Source organism: Liolophura sinensis, chromosome 1 (genome assembly GCF_032854445.1).
Source record: "Liolophura sinensis isolate JHLJ2023 chromosome 1, CUHK_Ljap_v2, whole genome shotgun sequence".
In the NCBI taxonomy this organism is placed as follows: domain Eukaryota; kingdom Metazoa; phylum Mollusca; class Polyplacophora; order Chitonida; family Chitonidae; genus Liolophura; species Liolophura sinensis.
The window spans coordinates 2,342,007-2,355,312 of NC_088295.1; positions in this window are offsets into that span (position 1 = coordinate 2,342,007).

Consider the following 13,306-nt stretch of genomic DNA (forward strand, 5'->3'; position numbering starts at 1 on the left):
CACTGATAGTAACAGGACGTATAGGCCTACATCCGTATGATCAACGGCTAAACCTGATGGTCATGCATACCAGTTACCACTGTTAATCTTTGATGCGCACCTTAATTTCCCAGGAAGGTCTGCATTGTTGAAACGGTGTATGCATATACCTCTATGGTTTAAATTTCACGCTGCATATTTTCTATTGAACAATTAAGTTTAAATTAGGCCCTAATTGGAATATATGTCACTCATCTGTCTGTCGAGTGGCGCAGCCACGAGAGTTACAATCCGAAAGCGTTTGTAAAATGTCGACTTTCTGATTGAGTACATTTATCGGTAAATATTTTCAAAAATATGCCACGCGGAAAAGCAAAGTTGTTCTTAGAGTCTAGGGTATAGGCCTATATACGGACTCACCGAGGACAAAAATCCCATAGACAACCTCTTTTCGTGTTTATGAATTTTTTTTACCACATTTCAGATCATTGATAACAACAACAGCATGTTTTAAAATACAATATAAATGTCAAAAAGATGAAAATAAGAGCTTGTTAGTGAGATAATTTGGAATCGCTAACCCCTTGTATACTCCGTGGACTCTCAGCACAACTTTTGCTTTGTAAAGTGCCTTATTTTTGAAGATATTTACCGACAAATGTCTTCAATCAGAAAGTCAACATTTTTGGAAAGTTTTGGAAAGTTGTAACCCTCGTGGCTGCGCCACTCGATAGACAGATGAGATAGGCCTGCACATATTGCGACTAAGTTAGGCCTATCCTGGTAGGCCTATATACATGCTAACTGTTAGAAGAACCAAACCATGGAGGCATGGATAGACCGGCCTACACGTATATGTACCTCCATGATCAAAAGTCTCTGCGTCTACATATACGTGTATATATCTGAGTGTGAATTGAAATGGCATTTTTAGGCTAGTACTGTTCATATTCATGTAGTGTTCTTCCTAGCTCTTGTGGGAACAGAGGAGTAGGCTACTGAACGCAGCACTTGTAGGCTACTGAACGCAGGACATGTAGGCTACTGAACGCAGGGCTTGTAGGCTACTGAACGCAGGGCTTGTAGGCTACTGAACGCAGGACATGTAGACTACTGAACGTAGGGCTTGTAGGCTACTGAACGCAGGACATGTAGGCTACTGAACGCAGGGCTTGTAGGCTACTGAACGCAGGGATTGTAGGCTACTGAACGCAGGACATGTAGGCTACTGAACGCAGGGCTTGTAGGCTGCTGAACGCAGGACATGTAGGCTACTGAACGCAGGACATGTAGACTGCTGAACGCAGGGCTTGTAGGCTACTGAACGCAGGACATGTAGGCTACTGAACGCAGGGCTTGTAGGCTACAGACCATTTTAATTTTGTTGACAAAATATTCAGCTTTATCTATATGTTATATTCAGCTACAGACTTCGTGGGGGCAAAAGCTCCGCCAGACCAAACAAAACAAGGAAACCGCGAACAAAAGCCCCTCAATCAGTAATCAGAGTAGGCCTATATGATGAATGGCATACACGTTGACAGTTTGTTTGAAAAAACTTGAAACCTTCTCCCTGAACCTGACTGACCTTTCGGATTATTTCGAGATTTCCTGGAACATTTAATAGTCATTAAGAAAATTTATTCTAAATCTTAAGCTTAAATTTTAGCTTAAGAACTTTAATCACCTATCAATTTTTGCTTCAGCTTTTGAAGGCAAAAATTTATATGTACAATTTTATGATTCTGAATAATTTGTATTAGATCATGTACATCTATATTGTAATTATAAAATAGAAAACAACTGCATAGAAACTTATAACTATAAATTTATGATTTTTTTTCTTATTAAGAGTATTCAAAAATTATTTTTTATTGTGAACTATAATATAATTTGGTTTAAATTTCTAAATAAACTGTAAACTGATTGAGGTTTTCTCCCACCATAATGCTGGCCGCAGGCGTACAATCAAATAAGTAAATAAATAAACCGATTCAAAATGCTTAGGCTAGGCATGCGAGAGGTGATACTGTGAATCATAGCAAGCTATGACCTGGCTGCCATGCTGAAAATTTTCAACCAATCAAGTTGAGTATAGAGGTAGATGCTTCAGAGAATATACTCAGATTTACTTGACAAAAAGCATTTGATGATAGTATTGGTTTGAGATCAGAGACACTCAGTTTTTGCCATATGGTTTTGACAACTCGAGTGCCCGACTGGGACAACAAGTCTTTAGATGGCAAACGAAGTCACGCTAAAAGAAATTTTTTTCTTACAAATATTTAACATCATGTTTGTAGACTGTCTGATACGTTCTCTCCATTAATTAAGTCGACGGAGCTTTTGTCCGCTGGAACTCTTGTCCGCCGGACCGGAAACAGGTCGTCAGACTCTATAAAGTAAAGCCTGGTGTTTTCCCCTTGCTTACATGTCATCCCATTATTGTACCTCTACAATGAATTTCTGCAGGTCGTGCTTGGCGCGATACCTGTCACTAACCCTTCAACCTAGGAAACTTAATGAAGAAAGATTTCAAGACGATTGTGTGAAAGTCTTGATTGTCAGCCATTCCACTGTGGCGATCAGCTATATCCTTGGACTTAGTTTGAGGAACAAACTTTCTTGGCGCCCACTGCCAATGCCGTGTAGGCGCCCTGTTACCAGTGCCGTGTTGGCACCTTGGTAACAATTCCTTGTTGGCGTTCTGATACCAATGCCGTGATGGCGTCCTGATACCAGTGCCGTGTTGGCGCCCTGGCACTAATGCCTGGTTTGCGCTCTGATACCAATGCCGTGTTGGCGCTGGCGCCCTGATACCAGTGCCGTATTGGCACCTTGGTAACAATTCCTTGTTGGCGTTCTGATACCAATGCTGTGATGGCGCCCTGGTACCAATGTCGTGTTGGCGTCCTGATACCAGTGCCATGTTGGCGCCCTGGCACTAATGCCTTGTTTGCACTCTGATACCAATGCCGTGTTGGCGCTGGCGCCCTGATACCAGTGCCGTGTTGGCGCCCTAATACCAATGCTGAGTTGGCGCCCTGATAACAATGTCGTGTGCTGGAATTAAGGTATTTCATATACTGGAGTGTTAAGAAGTGAGAAAGGATGTTAAGAGGATGTTATCAATCCTTCACTTTTCATTGATCTTCTCGAACGTGCACTACGACTATATGCACTTTGAGGAACCCATAGCAGAGATCTCGCGTCATTAAGGTAACAGCAACAAAGCAACGGAATACTATTTATCTTGATATAAAACACATTAATGGAGAGTTAATGGCGACATTAATGGAGCACATCAATTATGTGAACCCACGATTAACGAACATTTGTTGAAAGGCTATGATTTTCTTTAATAATCATCCATACACGTGATTTGATCTCCATTTGTAGCTTGGGTCACTTTAAAGTCAGATCTGTGTCTCATGCAGACTGCAGAGTGAATTTCTGTTTAGGCGAACCCTACTTTAGTAGTTAGTCCAACAAACCCATTCTGAGAGAAATAAGTTCTCTGTTGTTTTGAGACCAGGTCAAGTGATGTATTGTGTCTTGTACTTGAGTTGATTTTCTCCTTATCTGAAAGTTGTTTCCGATACAAATGATAATATGGGCTGTCAATAAGCATGGGCCACTTGTAGAAGGTAAACATGTACAAATCTTATCTGAAAGTTTTTTCCGATACAAATGATAACATGAACTGTCAAATAACCACGGGCCACTTGTAGAAGGTAAATAAATAGGTTGGAAAGTCTGCAGTCAGCAGACTGAACATCTTGTCATAGACTGGACTGTCTTCGCTGTGTTTTGTAGAAATCTGATTAATACCAAGATCAAAACTGGGATGAACTTGGAGTTTTTAACGGGTGTATGCAAAGAGTGCCCTCAGCCTTCTCTAGCGCCAAGCCCTGAGGTCAGAAGTCACATAAAGGCTGTCAAAGCTTGCAGTATGTCTTCATATGTAATAAATAAACTTTATAATGTGATCAGATTCGTCATATTTTGGCAATAATCCTTCACAGTGGAGTGAACTAACGAGGTTACTATGGAGAGCATGTTGCATTTCGGGAAAAAGTTCGAACCTTTTGTAGCGATTTATATATATATATATATATATATATATATATATATATATATATATATATATATATATATATATATATATATATATATATATATATATATATATAACCTTCTTAACGATACAGATATCCGAGTTCCAAGTCACACCATTTACTACAGCGGAAAGCACAATACTGGTAGCGTGAAGCACCCAGTGTCGAACTCTGGAACAATATCTGTATACTTCTGGAGACTTTCACTACTATGGATTCTTTTGAATGTCAGCTCGGTCAGTCCGTGTCATTCCGTAGTATGTTCGGGAAAACCACTAGTTAGCTCTGAACTTCGAATAAACCAAGAAAAGTCCGATTTCAAGGTTCAACAAACAGCAGCAACAGTTTTATTAAAGTAGAGTGACAGGACTATGTTAATATATATATATATATATATATATATATATATATATATATATATATATATATATATATATATATATATATATATATATATATATATATATATATATATATACAAACACGACATCTGTACTTCAGATGGTGCGGATAACTGTGTTAGGGATATCTCTGGGAGCTATCAAACCTAGTGCTGCTGTGATAGCGGTATGTCCTATTGGTGTTATATAGACAATATGTCAGCCATGTGTGGGGACATTACCAGCAAATAATACTTTTCAGGTCTTCTCTGGGAGTGACAGTTACAGAGATGGTCCAGTAATAACTTGGGAAAAAGAGTTCCAAATTGTGGGACTCGGCGTCTCACTGTGCCGAAACTGGGAATCCCAGTCCCACTATTGCTCAGGGGCACTTATAGACAACTTCTCCCAGTATAAATGTTTCAGCACATACTTGGGAATTATAAAATTTTGGTCCAGAAAATCCCACTTACAAACTATTGAGATATACTGTCTCAATTATGGTTGGGAATATCAGTCTGACAGCCTGGGAAAGTCGGACTGACAGCCTGGGAACACTTGTGTCACAATTTGGAACTGGCAGTCCCACTGTCTCTTGGTATGCTCTAAAGCTGAAATCCCACTTCAGTGCTGACAACTTGTCTAACTACCACTTTACACTGCTTCTATAAATGTAAAATACCTGCCTTGGAAAGCTAACTAGGTGAAAACACGACGGTGGTCCGAGGTCATCTGGGACTAAAAGTTTGGTTCAAATACTGGTTTTAGAGTCACTTTCCTGGCGGATATCGTGGACCATCAAATCAGTGTTTTATTTATTTTTTTTAACACATGAATATTTTGGGTAGATAATGGCAGTGCGTTGGTATACTATTTACATATGTACATGAGTCAATTAGTGGGATTAAACCTTTTTGTGGTAGCATGTGTATAGCTTATTGTATAGGTTCAAATGCTGCCATGGTCATTTAACAGAAAGGGGATAAATAGCTATTTACAGGGATTAACGTTATCTTTACATTAGAAATACATAGATCTATATACATTAAAGAATTACAATGAGTTGCCTATACAGAAATTTACACAGAGAGAAAACAACAGTAGTGCTTTTATTTATTGGTTAACAGTTTTGTTCTCTTGCTTCCTCCTCTGTGTCGTGGAGTTCAGGAGCTCCCGCCACTTATACCGGACACCGTCCAGGCAAAACCAGCGTACTGGAAACCTGTGCCTGTAATAGGTGCGACAAGTATAAATGAGAAACAAGGATGTCAGGCCTCATCCACTTAGTTGAAGCAAGAGATAGTCCTATTGTTATGATGTATTTCATGTTTCTGGTCTTCGTTTCCTTGGTGTTAATTTTCTTTCTTCCCATGGGTCTTCTTATTGTTTTCCCTGTCTTCTTTAATTGATTTCCTTTTTTATTTCCAATTTTTATTCGTGGCCTCCCATGGCGGCGCAGACAGCACGTTTCATAGACCGGTAGAACAGTTCCTGGCCTAGAGTGTTTAGGTGCACTCCGTCGTTGGTTAGAATTTGCTTTTGTAGTCGGATCAGTCCCCTGTGTCTCCAGAAGGTGGCCAATTGGTTTTTTGTCAGCTTCTTGTTAATTTCATGGATTTTTGTATTATAAATGTGGACCGAAATTCGCCGAGTTACCTGACGGTAAAGAAGCTGGCTGATGTAGATCCATGGAATTTGGAATTTCGATTTAAGTGCACCAACATAGTCTAAAATATCAGCGCAAATTGCTGCTGCTGATTTGTGAGAGTCCGCATCGTTTCCCCCAATGTGGAAGATAACTAGGTCAGGTTTTGTCTCCTGAAGGAGACTTTCCAATCTTCCAGAGCATCTAATTGTCCCAACTCTAGCTCCCCCAATACCAAAGAACCGAATGTCCTGGCCTGTTCCAAAGTCGATTCTAGAGTTTGGGATCGAATTTCGAAGGATACTATTCTCCAGCCTATGAACGTTACTGCTGCCGATAATTAAGATTTTCATACTTGTTTTTTTTTTGTTCCTGTGAAAACAAATAGAGAAAACAAATATACAAGTTAGTTGTATTTTTGATTAGCGAAGGGGTTTTGTTTATGAGATAATGTATATCTTAAGCAAGAAGATATTTGATAAAACAGATACTTAGGAGCAAATTAGTGGTATAGCTACCAATCAAAAATTGATAGAGGGTTTCCCCTCGTATGATATATACACATTTGTAAACAAATAGAAAATAAATATCAATTAATTAGAATAGATAAATAACAACAAACAAGAGGGCAGATTAGTAAATGGAGAAATATTATTAATTACTACTGTTATCAACTTTTATGGTTACATTGTTTTCGTGTGCTATGTTTTTGCAGATCGGTTTCATGGACGTTTTATCAACCCTCAAGATCGAGGTATCGCCGATATAGTTGGGGATAAAGTTGTAGGAAGGAATTATATATCTGTGGAATAAACGGCCCTCAAAATCAAGGTATCGCCGTTGTTAGTATATGTGTTTGGTAATTTCGGAAAATGCACTCTCTTTAATCAGATAAAGTGACGTATTGTTGACCAGACCAGAAACGGCCCTCAACGTCAAGGTATCGCCGTTGTTAGTATATGTGTTTGGTAATTTCGGAAAATGCACTGTTTTTAATCAGAGAAGGTGACGTATTGTTGACTAGAGCAGAAACGGCCCTCAGAATCAAGGTATCGATTGATTGTTATGTTTTATTAGATTCGGCTTTCGTAACCCGTCGATTTGATGTAGTCTTTTAGTAAGGAGAATATTTGTGCTCTTATGTGTGGCTTGGGGTTAAGGATAGTCTGAAGGTGAAGTTCACATTTGTAGATTTTCAGGCATTCTGCCAATCGTCTTCGTTCTTTACTGTGTTTAACATTGCAGCAAATAGTGCTCTATGATTTCATCATCCTCTTGACAGGCTGGGCAAGTTGGTGAAGAATTTTGAATTATAGTTGCTAGATGTGCTTTGAGCCCTGTTTTCCCTAGTCTCAGGCGTGATATGGTTTTGTCATCTTGGTTATTCAATAATTGGAACGAATTTAATTTTGTAATCGTTCCGTCTAATATTTTATAGTGCCACCATCCACGGGATTCTTTGTCCCATTCCTCTTTCCACTGATTGTTAATTTGGGTATTGATCAATGTATATATTTCAGTTTGGCTCAGGGGAACGTCTATATCTTGTTGATATTTCTGTAGGCTCGATTTTGCTGCCTAATCTGCAGTTTCATTTCCTCGAATATTAACGTGCGCTGGAACCCATGCTAGAGTCACTTCGGTTTTTTGTTTCTGTATTTTGTTAGTTAGCGAGATTATTTCTTGTAGGAGGTCTGGTCTGCTCTCAGATTTGGAGTTTTGGATGGAAATTAATCCGCTGAGGGAGTCGCTTAGTATGGCTACTCGGTTTGGTTTGTTCTCAAGAATCCATTGTAGTGCCATTGTAATTGCAAATAATTCACTAGTATAGACGGAGAGGTGGTTGGGTAGTTTATAGTTTTTAACTATGTTTAGATCTGGTATTGCAAATGATGATCCAGTGTGACCCTGCACATTTTTTGATCCGTCAGTATATATTTTTAGATGACCGTTGTAGTGTTCATGGAAGTGTTCTTAGGCTTGAGCTTTGATATATACTGGGTTTTCCAGTTTTGAAATTTGGTCGTGGAGTGCAATGTCTGTTTGGGGAGTTTGCAATAGCCACGGGGGTTGTTGTTGATATGCATTTTCTCGTTGCTTTGGCAAGGCAATGTCATATTTGCAAAGTAGTCTGTTGATTTCATATCCTATTGGAGCTGAGTGTATGTCCATTTTTTTTCCCAGATATTCATTTTCAGAATATGGGTGGATTAGATTGTAACATGGATGTGTATTACCGTAAGCGCCTATTTTTCCTGCATATTTGAGGGTTAGTTGTTCTCTTCTAAGGTAAAGGGGTTTTTCAAGTGTTTCTACTTAGAGACTGCAAAGCAAAGTGCCTTTGAAGGTTCCTGTTGCTACTTTTAAGGCAGAATATTGAATACTATCAATTCGCTGAAATAAAGTTTTGCACGCGGATTGATAGACTATTGCACCATAGTCTGTTTTGGAGCGAATTAGACACTGGTACATTTTTATGAGTGTGGTTTTGTTAGCTCCCCATTTAGTGCCTGAAATGATTGAGATCGCGCCTAATGATCTCATTAGATTGAGATCGCGTTGACATCAAATTGTGAGGTCATCAGTATGATCTTTCCATCTTAATCTGCTATCAAGAATCATACCTAGGTATTTCACTTTTTCTTTGATTTCAATTTTCTTTTTACCTAAGAAAAGTTCAATATTCACTTTTCTTCCGTTTGTAAAAACAATACCTGTCGTTTTAGTGGCTGAGAATTTAAATCCCCAGTGGTTGGTCCAGTTCGAGATGGTGTTTAATGTTTTCTGTATAGCATTTTTTATTTTCTTTATAGATTTGCCTGTTTTCCATATTGCCGCATCGTCAGCAAATAGTGACTGCTCTATTTTTGGATGGTTGCTGTCTATTGTATTTGCTAAACCGTTTATCAGAATGTTAAGTAACGTCGGGCTTAGTATGCTCCCTTGAGGTGTACCATTTTGTTGAGTGTGTCTTTTAGATGAAGTTTGTCCAAGTCTGACTTTAAAGTTCCGATTTGTTAGGAAATCATTTATCCAATGTTAAATTCTTCCTTTTATCCCGAGTTTATCGAATTGGAGTATAACTCCATCCTGCCAAACGAGGTCGAAGGCTTTTTCAATATCTAGAAAAACAGAAAGAGTGAATTCGCGCCTACTTATCCCCTTTCGGATTTGATGTTGTAATTTTGTTAAATGATCGTATGTACTTGGTCCTTTTCTAAATCCACTTTGTGTTTCATTTAGTACTTTATTTGTAGCAAGATGAAATTCTAGTCTGTTTTTGACCATAGTTTCCATTAGTTTACACAGGCATGACGTGAGTGATATTGGGCGGTAGGAGGAGCTATCTGATGGGTTTTTTCCAGTTTTTGGGATGGGAATGACAATGGACGATTTCCAGCTTTGTGGCAGCTTTTTTTTCCTCCAACTTGTATTTATGAGTTTTAGTATTATATTTTGTGTTTTAAGCGGTAAGTGTTTCAGGATTTTGTACCCTAATTCGCAAATTTGGCTTTGGCACGGTAGACTGATTTTTTGGCTTCAGTTTTTAAGTTTTTGTATTTTTCGTGGTCTGTATGTAATATGGTTCTTTTGAATTTTCGCAGTGCTCTTTTTTGTTTCTTATATTTGCAGCACACTCACTGTTCCACAAGGGAACAGGATTTGCAGGCCTTTTATGCTGGGAGGAAATAGGGTTGTGTTGTTCTGCAATCCTGAGTATATTATCACGTTTTTGGTTGAATAGGTCTATATCGGAGAGGCAGTCATCGTCAATGAATATATTTTGGCAATCTTTCTTAAAATTTTTCCAGTTTGCTTTGTGGAACAGAAATTTGGGGTTGTTGAGATTTACTTCAGATTGAGGTGACATACCAAGTTCTGTCATGATAGCGAAATGGTCACTCCCGAGTGTATCTGGTATAACATTCCAGCCTGCTTTAGGTGCGAGATCGGGTGTGCTAATAGTGAGATCTATTGCTGAAGTGATGCCTGTGACGAAGTCTGTTCTTGTTCCTTCGCCGTCGTTTAGGAAAACCAGGTTGTGTTCTTCTAACCATGCTTGTACTGTGTTACCACGATCGTCATTATGTTTACACTTTGCATCCCATACAGGGCTATGGCTATTGAAATCGCCGCAGATAATAGCACTTGGGCTGAAGATGGAAATAATATTGTCGAGTTCTGTTTTGGATATTTTCCTCATACTTCCGGGAGAGTATATGTTTATAATGTGGATTGGTTTATTTTCGTGGTATATTTGCACAGGTGTATGATGTTTTCCTTGACAAGGATAAGATTTCCACCCAGTCGGTCTTGTAAGCTATCACATCGGTGGGGTTGTTTCCTGGTTTGAGGAAGGTTTCGTGAATACAAATAACCTATGGTTTGTTTTAGAGGTAAGTACTTTAAGGTTGTCTCCGTTTGTTGGAATGCCGCGGGCATTCCATTGTAGGATTTTGATGTGATTTTGATTGAATTTATTGATCGAAATTTGGAGCCATACGGTTGATCATCGTTGGGGATGTAATTATATGACGTATTTAGTCGTTCTGATATTTTGGTTGGAGTAGATGCCTTCTGGGCAAATTTTGTGTTCATTCCCCATTCAATTATTTCTTTTGGGGTGAATTTCCAATTTAGAAAGTCATGTGTGATATTGGTTATTATGTCAGTTTTGGTTCTATTTGTTGACCGTTGATTGTGAAAGGAGTTGATCACTATATTTATAAAACCCAGAAATTCCAGTTTACTCATGACAATTTGGTCGGTTTGTTCGGTTCCGGTTTCCTGTGCATGATTTTCTAGTTCACTTTGCGCTGGCATTGTGTCCTTAGAATTTAAGCTTGGTAGCACGCTTTCTTTGGTGAGTTTTTGTGTCTGCCTGGCTTGTTTGACAACTTCGGCCTAGCTTACTCCTTTGTCTGCCTTTATAAACTCGATTGTTTTGGCTCTTTTGTATGCGTTGCACCCTTTATATCCTGCTGAGTGGTTTTGTTTGCAGTTTGCGTAGGTGGTTTTTGTTTCCGTACAATTTTGATATTCGTGTTTTCCTGAACATTTAGGACAAACTATGTCGGATTTACAAACTTTCTTTGTTTGACCAAATTTTTGGCACTGGTAGCAACGTCTCGGCGCTTCATAGAAAGGCTTTACAATAATGTTGTGCAGGGACAGCTGAACTGTTTCTGGTAATTTTAATCCTTTAAAGACAAGCATTACGCTTGCTGTTGGTGTATTTCCCTTACTAAGACGTTTTGCATACAGGACATTTTGATCTTTGAGCTTATTCATCAGATCTTCCATTTTGGTATGTAGGTCAATGCCATATATTACACCTTTACATTGTGTTCTTCGAGGTGTATATGTTTAATATTTACTGGTTTGTCTGCTAGAAGGTCAACCTGTAGAAATTTCTGGAACTGCGTTTCGGATCTGCAACGGATTTTAAGGTCACCGCCAGGTAGTTCCGTAACGCTGTGGACATCCCCAGCTTTCTTTTTCAGGTCTTGGGCTAGTTTCTGTTTAGGGAATTGGCTAGCCCTCATATTCACTAAACTCTGAATAATTGCTATAAAGCTGGCAATGTTTGTAGGAGGGCTATGGGCGAAACGCTTCGGTGACTTGTTCAGTTCAGGGATATCAGTCGCCTTGCGTTTGGCCATGTTAGATGAGGGGGAGGGATTGTCGAAAGTTTGCTAGGTTGAGGCTTCTTTAAAAGGAAAGGAGTAATGAAACGATTATACTTAGCTGTTTTGCTTCTTTCTTTCTTCTTATAGGAGTGTAAGGGTTTACGTTTCTGGTTTACGTTTCTTGTTTTCCTTTCTTCTTCTGTTGCCTGTCTTTCTTGGTTGCGTGGTAGGAAGCTCAGTATAGTTCAGACACGTAAAGCTCAGCTCAGACACGGAAAGCACATATATATATGGTCTACGCTTGCAGTTCTTAGACCCTCTCTGGCTGACACGTAAAGCTCAGTGCTTCAAAATCATTAGTTTTCAAGTGAGACTAAAGGATGTTGTAAAGTAGACAACCTCGTCTAACAGCGGTTCACCGTGAACGACGATCGTGCGAGGGACTAAAAGTGGGAATTTGCCCAGTATTTATAGTCTATGCTCATAAATATTCATGAGTACCAAGGATGGTACTCAGGGCACTGATTGGCTAATACCAAAGTAACAACATATATGTATAGAAATACTATACATGTACATGTGTATCTAATCTCATGGCGCAACAATCTAACTGTAAATACATTTTTTTTAGATAATGGAAAGATGAACAATACCTTGTAGGTAGAAGGGAGATGAGCCTGTAGAGTGAAACTATTTACTTTCTCAAATACAAGTTAATGCGCCTTTTGAAACTCTTCAATATGAGTTTAACACTAAAGGATGTCGTAAAGTAGACAATCTCGTCTAACGGCAGTTCACCGTGAACGACGATCGTGAGCGATGAAACAACAACAACAACCAAAATGATTTAGTGTCTTAAACTTGGTACAAAGGACGTTTTATGCCAAAATCATGCCACAGTCAGTGAGTACTAATGTTGTTTTAACTGGAAAGATGCTGTACGTAGTTTGTTACAACAAGAATATGTCCAAAAGTAATGGAAACTCTACTCGAATTTGTCACTTCAAAATATTAACAATGGCGGATGTTTCGCCAAACTTAAGGTCGCTAGAAAAATGTTGTTTGCAACCTAGCCAAAAAATATCTGATCACTAAGCTTGGAGAGAAACTCCTTCAACATGTAAATGTATTATATGTGAAATATGGTCATCTAAGTAAATCATCAAGTATTAAAATTCTTACGTTGGAAAGAACAGGGGTCCACGGAAACTGCGTCCTTCAAAAGTCATATCAAGGCGCCAAAAACAACTTGCGCTCATGAGTCCACAAAATATCCTATCTCTTATATGTTAAAAAAATATTTCAAAATATTCCACAAAAATTCTAATTTAATTAAGGGTATCTGTAACCCATAAAAATTTACATTCTACAGGTAAAACCTGTGTCTATGTTATGGACAAGGCAGAAAATGAAGCCCTAACCTCCCCATGGAATTATATGAAATAATAGACTGTCTCTAGCAAATTCGCCACACTTTGTTGTTCTCTTTTTTTACTGTTGGGGGCGGGGGGGGGGGGGGGGTGGAGGGGCCGAGGCAAATACGTTTTTGTGAGA